Source organism: Oncorhynchus gorbuscha, unplaced genomic scaffold (assembly GCF_021184085.1).
Source record: "Oncorhynchus gorbuscha isolate QuinsamMale2020 ecotype Even-year unplaced genomic scaffold, OgorEven_v1.0 Un_scaffold_563, whole genome shotgun sequence".
Classification (NCBI taxonomy): domain Eukaryota; kingdom Metazoa; phylum Chordata; class Actinopteri; order Salmoniformes; family Salmonidae; genus Oncorhynchus; species Oncorhynchus gorbuscha.
Window position 1 is genome coordinate 1 of NW_025745394.1, and position 11,542 is coordinate 11,542.

General features: G+C 44.5%; 1 pseudogene; it reads right to left on the reverse strand.

Annotated features, from left to right (window-relative positions):
• Positions 1 to 3,235: 3,235 nt before the first annotated feature.
• LOC124018688 lies at positions 3,236 to 9,770 on the reverse strand (annotated as a pseudogene).
• Positions 9,771 to 11,542: the final 1,772 nt, after the last annotated feature.

Genomic DNA, 11,542 nt, shown 5'->3' on the forward strand with positions numbered 1-11,542 from the left:
CCAGGAGGTTCCCCCTAGTCCAGGAGGTTTCCCCCTAGTCCAGGAGGTTCCCCCTAGTCCATGAGGAGGTCTCCCCCTCCGCCCCAGGAGGTTCCCCTAGTCCAGGAGGTTCTAGTCCATGATCTCATGAGGTCTCCCCCTCCCCCCCCCCCCAGGAGGTTCCCCTAGTCCAGGAGGTTCCCCCTAGTCCCCATGATCCATGAGGTTTCCCCCTCCCCCCCCACCCCCTAGTCCATGAGGTCCCCCCTAGTCCATGAGAAACACGTATAACCAGGCCAGCTCGGCTCAGTTCAAAAGTGTGAAATGGTGAAACACTTACCACAAGCCAGGCTCGCTTTAGCGTTCTGCCCGAACTACGGTGTTTGACCGTATTGCTCAGCCTGAAGGGTATCCATGTTTTTTAGATCCCAAAACATGTCTGGCATGTTTTCCATGCCAATGTGTTGAGGGCAGGACAGTGGGGGCACTGAGTTGTTTTGGTCATTTTTCCTGAAAGTAAATAAACGATGTAGTGGGTAATATAAATGTTGAGCTGACCCGAGTAATCTAATAGAGAGGATGCAAAATAAAGTACCAAAGCAAAAATGCAAGAAAATGTATAAATTAAATATAAAGAATGATAATTACCACTGAACAGATTCCAAGATCCCAGATTGTATGGGTTCCCCAATACCAAATTGTACCTTTATTGGTTCACAAATCCCAGACTGTACCTTCATGTCTGGTATCAGGAACAAGCTAACAATGTGGCAAGCTCTAATAACTGAGATCTGCATACAAATACACACCCTTTTTGAAACTGTATAACTGGGACCTGCAGTTTGCGTGATGGTACAAAGGTATTTCATTTTGTTTCCGATATTTTTAAATATTTTTTATTTAACCTTTATTTAATTAGGCAAGTCAGTTAATTTTAAGAATGAATTCTTATTTCCAATGACAGCCTATGATTTCAGGATTGTGGTAAATAAATGTGCAACTATGCTGATCAAACGAAATTATTTTGAGAATCTATGAAATCATTACACTGCGACTATGTTAAAATTCAGATAGGGATCAGCTATTGTTATAAACTGTAAATTAGGTTTGTTAAACACAAGTTTGTCTAACCTTAACTTATAAATCCAGTATGACTATTTTGGTTAAACTTCGGAACTGATCGGGGAAAATGTGCATTAGGTCGCCGACATAACCATAACAGTATTGATTACCAGGCAGCATGAAGCCAAAAGATAAGTGAAAGAGCTTCAGATATAGAAGCACCCGATTAGCCACTAATCACCCCATTAAAAGGTGGAAGAATCCACATTCACCATATGAATGGTGTGATTGGTAAGATGTTTACACCTTTTAATGGTGTGATTGGTAAGATGTTTCCACCTTTTAATGGTGTGATTGGTAAGATGTTTCCACCTTTTAATGGTGTGATTGGTGAGATGTTTACACCTTTTAATGGTGTGATTGGTAAGATGTTTACCTTTAATGGTGTGATTGGTAAGATGTTTCCACCTTTTAATGGTGTGATTGGTAAGATGTTTACACCTTTTAATGGTGTGATTGGTAAGATGTTTCCACCTTTTAATGGTGTGATTGGTAAGATGTTTACACCGTTTAATGGTGTGATTGGTAAGATGTTTACACCTTTTAATGGTGTGATTGGTAAGATGTTTCCACCTTTTAATGGTGTGATTGGTAAGATGTTTACACCTTTTAATGGTGTGATTGGTAAGATGTTTACACCTTTTAATGGTGTGATTGGTAAGATGTTTCCACCTTTTAATGGTGTGATTGGTAAGATGTTTACACCTTTTAATGGTGTGATTGGTAAGATGTTTCCACCTTTTAATGGTGTGATTGGTAAGATGTTTCCACCTTTTAATGGTGTGATTGGTGAGATGTTTACACCTTTTAATGGTGTGATTGGTAAGATGTTTACACCTTTTAATGGTAAGATGTTTATTTTAATGGTGTGAAAGATGTTTACACCTTTTACACGTTTTGACAGCTTTTGAGAACATTTTCACGTGTAACACTTTTACCCAACCGACACAACAAAAGTGAATGCGTTTCTTTAAGAGTAGGCTACAGCCTCATCTGTTGAATGTGCTGCCATCTACTGGGCGGAGGTAAGGCCTGCTGAATGAGCCTACGACATATTTTCTCTGCCTACACATTACATACGTATCCTAGGGTAGTATGGGATTTGAGCTTCAATAATCCAATAAGATTAACAAAACGTTTTAATGTGTTATTTTATTCAAAACCCAATATGTTTTTGGTTACATTGAAAAGTCTAAATTTCAGGGTATTTTTAAAAATATTTAACCTTTATTTAACTAGGCAAGTCAGTTAAGAACAAATTCTTATCCCCCATCAGTGTGGGATTTGCTATTCTCTAATCCAGTGAGATTGTGAACTAACCTTTTGAATGGGTCATTTCATTCAACAGCAAGTATGTACCAAAAGAGAATATGTTTTAGTGGGCTAACATATATATTCTGCAGTACAAAAAGGCTTGATATAGCCATATGTTGTTTGATGATACTTTAATACCCATGTATGGATAAATGGCACGGCTGTATGGGACTAGTCAAACATGATAGATGCTAAGTGAGATCCTTGGGTTTCTGAAGATGTGTCAAACAGTCGATGGAAGAAAAGTTATTTGTAATGTCTTCAACCTTCCTATTTTCATCACATTAAAGGCCCATTGCAGTCAAAAACGTGACTTTCCTGTATTATACATTTTCACACTGAGGTTGGTATAATACTGTGAAATTGTGAAAATTATGATAATGCCCTTTTAGAGTAAGAGCTGTTTAGATAAGAATGCCTTAAGTTTCAGCCTGTTTTGGTGAGATGGAGTTTAGTTAATAAACCAGTAATAGAGTTCCAAAACTCTCTGCCAATAAATGCTAGTTTTCAGCCCCCACCACCCCGGTCCACCCATTGAAAACCATAATAAAAACGGGTGCATTGGGCCTTTAACTTACCATTACAACATGTAACTGTAGATTCAGCAAATAGTGTTCTTTCAGTCAACAGGTGACAGTAGTTCACTTGTTTAATATAACTACATGTTTATGAAAAATATGCTATGATATATGCTAGTTGTATTTCAGTGAAGGTGTATTTATACACATCTAATATTCCTGTCTTATCTTTTCATGGAGGACACCTGTAAAATAGTGCATCGTCACAAAGCTCAAAGAAGAAGACCAACAATCAAGCCAGGTGGGGGATGTACTTTTGGAAAAGTTTATTCTGAAACGGCAGAGTGAAAATAAATATAACTGATGGGGGAGGGGCTTGGCGGCCGATCCACAATCTTTTCCAGCCAGCAATCATTGCTGGCAAGATGATGATGACATGAGGTGGGCGGGGCAGAGGGTACAATCCCCTACTTGATGAGTGGTCACCGTCCCACCCCAAGTGGAGAAACACGCCCCAGGTGGGGGCGAGGGTCGTCATCTGACAGCGGAGAGGTCACTTCCGTAGAGAGGAGTAGTGATGAGTTGAAAAGTTGACAGAGGAAAATAAAACAAACACAGAATGGCTTTTCGACATCCCATTATAGTCCTTTTCTTTCCTAGGTTGGTCTTTAGAAAAACACTCCTGACACCATGGGGTCTGGGAGATAGATAAGCTTTGGTTGCCGAAGCACTATCTTACACAGACAGGACGTGCTTGACGAATGCTGTGGGGAGAACAGAGAGAAAGCATAAGTACTGGAGCAAGAGGCCTAAATAAAAAAATCATAAAAGACAAACACATTTATAAAATCATTTGATAAACATCAATTTGATCACTTTAAATAAGAGTATAATATTTGAATGATAGTGTTACTAAAACAGTCTGTGACGTGATCTGTGCAGGATCCAAGGTATTGGCTCTTTAGAGGTTGAACAAGACTTGCCCTCATAGTTGATGCTGCCGTTCTCGTCCTCCTGACCTATAAGGAGGAATCAATCTCGGCCTCTGACATCTTCTCACCTAAGAGGGACCAACAACGAGCCAGTCAGGAAAACACACGCATCCTGAATGCAAAATCAACCCCAACACACCCTACACCCTAAGCACTTGGGTAGATCGGAGACGGTTAGACAGGTGTAAGCAATGTGGCAGTAGTGTCCCTCGGGTGTAGGGTGGCCAGGGATGTCACCCAGCCAAGCCCGAACCCACTGCCCAGTCAGCGCTGTACTGGAACGTGTCTAAACGTAGACTCCACTCACCCAGTGTGCCCAGCACGATGCGCAGCTCAGCCCCAGACACGGTGCCGTTGCCCTCCTTGTCGAAGACGCGAGACCCTCAACGTAGTCATCAAGTGTACCCTTCACTATTTTATCCACCTTTTCCATCATGGGCATGAAGTCGGCGAAGGCCAGCCTCTTGTTGGCCATATCTGACACGGCGAAGGAGAAGAGATCAACATTAGTCACACACGGTAGGGTGGTCCATCTACAGCCTTCCACTGCTTGTTTTCATACGATCACACCGTACACACCACGTACAACAGTAGTGTCTCGCTAGTGACGGTCGTTACCTCATTATTATTTGATATAATCAGTCTTTCAACGAGACAACAAAATAAACATTCACATTGTTACCAGATGTGGGTTCAAAGAGTATTTGTTTATTTCAAATACGTGGAGTGTTTGATCAAGACCACCTGGAGGGCGGTGGGGTGGGATTTACACTTTTGGGACTATTCCATCCCCGGGGCCACATTCAGTAGGGCAAACGTATGTGGGACTTTGCAATGTCATGACTAGAACAGACATCATTACTTATTCTACAGGAGTTGAGAGGCCTGTTTGGTCTTCATACTACATTTATACCTGAACGTATCATGACGTTCTCACAACGTTCTCTCAACCTATAGGAGTAGTGGTGGTCTCACCATCGGGGGTTGGTTTTCCCAGGATCGCTGCAACCTCCTTGTTCTGGGGGTTCTGTCCCAGGGCGCGCATGACATCAGCCACCTGGTTGTATCCAATCATGCTGTCACCGACTCTGTCGAAGAGCCCGAAGGCCTCTTTGAAGTCTGGAGGGCGGAGGGAAGAGCAGAAGAGTTACAATGAGTTGGATGAAGACAAGCAGAAAGTGGGCACAAACATACAGTAAGTAACCTGACAACTCTTCACTCTCAAAATGTTTCAATAAATCAAAGTTGGAATATTTTAGTTATTGAAAGGGACGAAAAGGAGCTTCGTCGTTATTAGTCATTTTGTTTTGTGAACCAATGGCAAAACAGACCAGATATTTGTTCAATACTTGTAGTAAAACTACACGCAATCAATGACACCGTTCTCGTAAAAGTTCATTCTAAATGCAGCACTGGAGAATGGTGAGAAACGACATGTCTCATGTTGCTGTGCTGCAGATTCCAAGATGGCGACCGCTTGATTCCTCCCTCATTGTCCCCTGAATAATTATAAACTGTAGAGGTGCAGAAAGGTAGCATGGCAGGCGGGTCTCTATTTCTATGGACTCCACTGTGAATCCCAATTGAAAGTGATCCAACAGATTACTGGCCTTATGTGATTTCTGAACTGCAGCAGCTGCCCCCCTCCCTCACTCCCCCTACAAGGCCTGCTGGCGTTTGGCATTTAGAACCAGCGCCTGACAAGCAATACACCCTAAGAAAGTAACCCATGCCAAATACGGGCACGGGCGTGTCCGCCTGCTCGGTTTAAACAGAAGAATGCTGACTCTGGAGTAATCAACACACGCTAGCATAGGGCCCGTCTGCATTCCTGTAGCACCCAGCCTAGCTTCTCCTCCAGCCAATGGGGCCCGCCTGCATTCCTGTAGCACCCAGCCTAGCTTCTCCTCCAGCCAATGGGGCCCGCCTGCATTCCTGTAGCACCCAGCCTAGCTTCTCCTCCAGCCAATGGGGCCAGCCTGCATTCCTGTAGCACCCAGCCTAGCTTCTCCTCCAGCCAATGGGGCCCGCCTGCATTCCTGCAGCACCCAGCCTAGCTTCTCCTGCAGCACCCAGCCTAGCTGCTCCTCCAGCCAATGGGGCCCGCCTGCATTCCTGCAGCACCCAGCCTAGCTTCTCCTGCAGCACCCAGCCTAGCTTCTCCTGCAGCACCCAGCCTAGCTTCTCCTGCAGCACCCAGCCTAGCTTCTCCTGCAGCACCCAGCCTAGCTTCTCCTGCAGCACCCAGCCTAGCTGCTCCTCCAGCCAATGGGGCCCGCCTGCATTCCTGCAGCACCCAGCCTAGCTTCTCCTGCAGCACCCAGCCTAGCTGCTCCTCCAGCCAAATGGGCTCGCCTGTATTCCTGCAGCACCCAGCCTAGCTTCTCCTGCAGCACCCAGCCTAGCTGCTCCTCCAGCCAAATGGGCTCGCCTGTATTCCTGCAGCACCCAGCCAAGCTGCTCCTCCAGCCAATAGCAATTTCTCTAATCTAGAGTATGCAGAAGCAGTGGATTCTTTAGGAAACACTTTATAATACATTTTATTACATTATAAATGGTTATAAATGTTTACAAATAATGAAAAAACATTTGTTTATTAATGCTTATTTATGAAAGTTGATCAATAGTGACTTGTCTGATAAAATAACACCTATACAATAATTGTATTGTATAAGATGACATACAGGAATTGTATATGGTCTTATGAACAGTGTGTTAATGATGTGTCCAGTATAGGAGAGTGTACATTCCACTGGACTGCCACTGACTGACGTGATACTTAACTAGGTGCTAAAATGAATAAAGGGCCTCAACAGTTCATTTCCAGCTCACCCTTTTCTGACCAGTTACCTACCACTAGTTAGTTCTACACACCACACACACACACACCAGCTGCCGCCAGTTCTACACACCAGCTGCCGCCAGTTCTACACACCAGCTGCCGCCAGTTCTACACACCAGCTGCCCCCAGTTCTACACACCAGCTGCCGCCAGTTCTACACACCAGCTGCCGCCAGTTCTACACACCAACTGCCCCCAGTTCTACACACCAACTGCCACTAGTTCTACACACCAACTGCCACTAGTTCTACACACCAACTGCCACTAGTTCTACACACCAACTGCCACTAGTTCTACACACCAACTGCCACTAGTTCTACACACCAACTGCCACTAGTTCTACACACCAACTGCCACTAGTTCTACACCAACTGCCACTAGTTCTACACACCAACTGCCACTAGTTCTACACACCAACTGCCACTAGTTCTACACACCAACTAGCTCTACACAAAAACAACAGCCACTCTAAAGGAGTCTTTTAAAAGATCATGTCCTTCAGTGAGGAACAAAGGGTGGAGGGAGGGGGGGGTCAGGCTCCTGCTGTACGGAGATGCGGCTGGCCACGCGGGCCCCAAGGACCACTGTGCTCTGTCATTCAAGACAAGACAGTGCTGCTCAGAATAGAAGCAGGGACACTAATCTCCTCTGGACAGCTGAACAAGCCCCTGCACTTGTGTTGTCAAGGCCATGGGCTCCAAAACTAGTGGACACAACTTAGGTCATTTCCAGTGACTTATCACACTTTGTTAGGCCCTCACAGAGGGGACCTCATGGTGCAGAAGCCATGCAGATCATACAATTCTACGTTGAGAGGATAACTAAAGCTAGTCCACAGGGGAATGTATTCTGGGGGCAACTTGACTGAGTGTAATTTTGCCTATTGAACTTGGTGAGTGCTACTTTGTAAAACACAGGGGACATGCTTTATCACTGAGCTATCTGTAAAGACATAGTCCTCACCTAGTCCTACACAGAGTCCTCACCTAGTCCTACACAGAGTCCTCACCTAGTCCTACACAGAGTCCTCACCTAGTCCTACACAGAGTCCTCACCTAGTCCTACACAGAGTCCTCACCTAGCCCACCTAGTCCTACACAGAGTCCTCACCTAGTCCTACACAGAGTCCTCACCTAGTCCTACACACAGTCCTCACCTAGTCCTACACACAGTCCTCACCTAGTCCTACACACAGTCCTCACCTAGTCCTACACACAGTCCTCACCTAGTCCTCACCTAGTCCCACACAGAGTCCTCACCTAGTCCCACACAGAGTCCTCACCTAGTCCCACACAGAGTCCTCACCTAGTCCTACACAGAGTCCTCACCTAGTCCTACACACAGTCCTCACCTAGTCCTACACACAGTCCTCACCTAGTCCTACACACAGTCCTCACCTAGTCCTACACACAGTCCTCACCTAGTCCTACACACAGTCCTCACCTAGTCCTACACAGAGTCCTCACCTAGTCCTACACAGAGTCCTCACCTAGTCCTACACAGAGTCCTCACCTAGTCCTACACAGAGTCCTCACCTAGTCCTACACAGAGTCCTCACCTAGTCCTACACAGAGTCCTCACCTAGAGAGTAGATAGACTGAACAAAGAGACGGCCCTGAGAAACTAAACACACTTCACTTACCCTCGAGCTGGTCGGCCGAAAAGCGGAGGCGCTTGATGCCTCAGCGGGAGCAGCATCAGCCTATTAAAGATGCACACAGCACAAGACAAGGATGAGTCCCTAGGACCTGATCTGGGACCTGTTATAACCAATCCATCACCACCATGTACCACGGGCGTCCTGCCGTTCTCAAAGTACCAACACATCGCCGGCACCATGGTGATACAGAGACTAATCTCAAAGTGATGCAGGTGCTCAACAGAATAACATACAAGTACAGGTGTATAGGAGGTCTACATTCAGTAGTAATTACAGTAGTTAGTGTGACGATGGCTAGATTAAATGCTTTCAATGGTACAAGTACGTAGAGATGTACAGATAAGCATTAGGGAGATATTCCAAGGTTTCTCTGTGGAGCCCAATGAGAAGCTCTAATCTAATACTTCCACCTTGGTTTCTTCCCCCCAAAATGGAGTATGACAGTGGCTTATTTTGTTAAAGAAAGGAACCACCCAAATCTTGATATCCAATCTCTATACCAAATCACACAGATGGTAGTTCTGTAGCAACGTCAGGCGTTTAGATCATCCAATAGCCCCAAAGCCACACAGATGGTAGTTCTGTAGCAACGTCAGGCTTTTAGATCATCCAATAGCCCCAAAGCCACACAAATGTATAGGCACAAAAAAAGCATTCAGGCAGTGGTAAATCCCAAAGTACACACCATTACGGAGATGAAGGAGTTGACACGGGGCAGAAAGAAATACTAAAGAAGCCGGAGTCCCGAGAGAGAGAGAGTGGTCCTGAACCATGCTCAATGTCCCTCTCTTATTTATGATCGGGTGGTGATGTCACGGGGCGGGTCAGATGCCACTTTGGAAGTTCTCTAACTTTCTTAGGGCAATACGGAAAGTGGAGCTGTGGTCGCCTCTTGGAGCGCTGGCAGGCCTTTAGAAGGACGGGGACAGGGCTATATTTAGTCGGCTAAGGAACTGATTCGAGACGCCTTGTCTCGGGTCAGCATTTCCAAACCCCTTTACAAGGGTCGCAAATTATTTTATTGGTTGACATTCTAGCCTGAAGTAGGTGGGTGATAGATGGGCACTGAAATGGGCTGGATTTGCGTGTTCCGGAGCGGATTTTTAATAATGCGCCGAACCACCAGAACCTACAACTGCAGAAAGCTTCTCATGTGATATTTTTAAACAGTGAGAGTCTTCCTCCTCTTATGGTTGTATAGGGGAGTAGTCAAAACACACAACGAAAAGCAGGGTCCTGTTGGGTCCGCAGCATCAGTACGTCATGAAGCACAACGTTTAACAGGATGTTTTTTTGGTCGTAATAAGCATAGTGCCCTACAAATCAAGTTAGCCTTTTCCTATTGACGCTGCACACCTATTTGCATTAGGCCATAAACAACTGACACGAATTCGGTGGTAGGATAATAAGTAGATGTGCGTGGGGTTAAAAAAATCCCCTGGGAAGCCAAGCCAGAAAAAAATAGCCATATTACAACCTGTCTGTTGTGATAATTTTGTTATTTGCTCTATAACCTGTTAGTCCATATGTCTTGACAACGTGATATTTAGGTCTAAAGGACGAGACAATAAGTAGACACAGTGGCAGAATACATTCAATCACACCTCTGTTTCATCACAAAACCGGAGTGCAACTCTGTCCGGTTTAGTCCACAAAGCATATTGTATGTAACAGTTAGTTACCTGACATACAGCATGGTCAACAAAGTTCATGTTTCCAACATTTTCGGACGAATGATTTAGAACCAGGGACAGTTACTGAAAGTCGCAAAGAAAACAGGAGCTGCCTCTACTATTGCAGCATCAACCGGAGCTTAGTATAAAACAGTGACATCAAAAAGATACCACTAACAAGTGTCCAATCAATGGAAGCTAAATATGTGGCTGTCCATGGTTCTGATGTGTGTTTGTTCGTGCAAGTGGAAAAAACATGTTGACTCACCCTACTTGTAGAGGTCAATGCCATCCTTCCTCTTGCACGTTGACGAAACGGTCTATGATTGTCATACAGTACACGCTTTTATTTGTTGTTGTCTTAGGCTACCTGGCTAAAACGCTTGCTCGCTAGAATAACTTCCTTTCATGGGCAATGTTATCTAGTTAATATTAGCCTTCTACATCTAGCTACATATTGAACTTCAATCTTCTTAGTCCAGGGGCACAATGTATTTTATGGTTGAATCAAAATCACTGTAATAATCATTGGCCAGTGCAGAGAACTAAGTAAACCCACAAATCCAAATACCCATCTCCACCCATGGCAAATTTAGGAAAGGGTCCATTTTAGCAAGATGGCCACCGTTGGTTGGACAACAACAAAACGAGATGCAACAATTCAAGGTATTTTTCTGTGATAGGAGTGATGGCATATCCAAGCTGGCTTCCCTTTACACTTTGTTTTGGTGAGTCAGGACTATTCATACTTTTTATCAAGACTGATTGGCTATTCATACTTTTATTTATCAAGGTAGGCCAAATGATCACTGGCTTCCCTTGTATTCAATGCTACAGTTGGCAAAAGTAAAGGCTTGTTCTTGTTTTCATTCTCCAGTTTGTGTGTTGCATGTTTTACCAATACATTATGACAGAGGTGGACGTTGGCCAATCATTTGTGTGTGTGGTCACTGTAGTATGAAATTACCAATAACAGGCAGAAAGACACTTTATTCTTCTGTCTTATTGGTTCAATTGTTCTCTCAATAGGAGACGCATTCTTTCGTAAAATAAGATGAGCCGGCATGTCAGGAATGTCACCTGACAATCACTACACCAGCTAATAGAACAACCACCCCCTCCAAGCTCCTTCACCCTGTTCAATCGAAACCAGACACCCGGGGATTGTGGAGGGTGTGTGTGTGTGTGGGGGGGCACACATTCTTGCGCAATAGGAATGCACATTTGGACTAAAATAACCAAACAATGTGGTCCTACTATAAGAAACAATTATTCTTATCCTTGAATAAGTTTATCCTACCTATAGTCCAAGATTGAGAGTCATCTGCCACTGTACTGTGTCAACAGGCCTAACAGCAGAATACACAGGAGAAATACATCATGTCTGGGCTGTCAGAAGTGGACAGGCTACATATCAACGTCTCTGATATAGGATGCATGTTG